Source organism: Carlito syrichta, unplaced genomic scaffold (assembly GCF_000164805.1).
Source record: "Carlito syrichta isolate Samal-C Ts95f unplaced genomic scaffold, Tarsius_syrichta-2.0.1 Scaffold94740, whole genome shotgun sequence".
NCBI lineage: Eukaryota > Metazoa > Chordata > Mammalia > Primates > Tarsiidae > Carlito > Carlito syrichta.
The window spans coordinates 339,388-340,140 of NW_007038836.1; the positions used below are offsets into that span (position 1 = coordinate 339,388).

A 753-nucleotide genomic window follows, 5' to 3' on the forward strand; every position below is an offset into this window, starting at 1 on the left:
TCCACCCGCCTTGGCCTCCCAAAGTGCTGGGATTACAGGCTGAGCCACTAAGCCTGGCCTACACAAGTATTTTTAAAGTTGTAACTTAATAAGGAATTGGTGGGGTCAATATATATATATTTTTGTTGTTGTTGTTGTTACCACACAAATACTTTAACAGTCGCAGACCATGACCGTCCCCAAGTGTCGACCCCAACATCCAGGACCTGGCAGTCAAGCTTAGCTCAGCCTCCAAGCCTCTTGCTCAGACTCCAACAGGGTGAGCACGTCGCCCACGCCCACTGGGCCTTTCACGTTGCGAATGATGGAGCAGCAACTCGTGTTGTCCATGAATTCCACATGCACCTGTGTGCACACTCTGCGATCTGGTCCTGCCCAGCACTTTGGTGACTCTGGCCAACTTGATAGGCTGCACACAGCTCGTGTCCATGATGGTGGCACAGCAGCGGTCAGGCGGAGAGCAAGAAAGAATATTTTATAAACGTGTATTGAGTACCTATTCTGTGTGAGGCACTGATTAAGCATTAGGGCTTCAGTAGTAAACACAATCCCTGCCTTCAGGAATCTTACTTTCTAGAAAATAAATATATGAGAAAAAAAATCCTTGGAGCTCTCAACTATTAACTGGCATTCTCCTCCCGAACATAAATAATTCTGCAGAATATCAACATCAGATAAGGACTCTGGTGGACCATCTTCATTCGTAATCATGCCTGAACAGCAATAAAGACACCATGCAACCACAGAAATAAC

At 46.1% G+C, this 753-nt stretch overlaps 1 pseudogene; it reads right to left on the minus strand.

Annotated features, from left to right (window-relative positions):
* Positions 1-219: 219 nt before the first annotated feature.
* LOC110595921 lies at positions 220-430 on the minus strand (annotated as a pseudogene).
* Between the last annotated feature and the right edge of the window lie 323 nt (positions 431-753).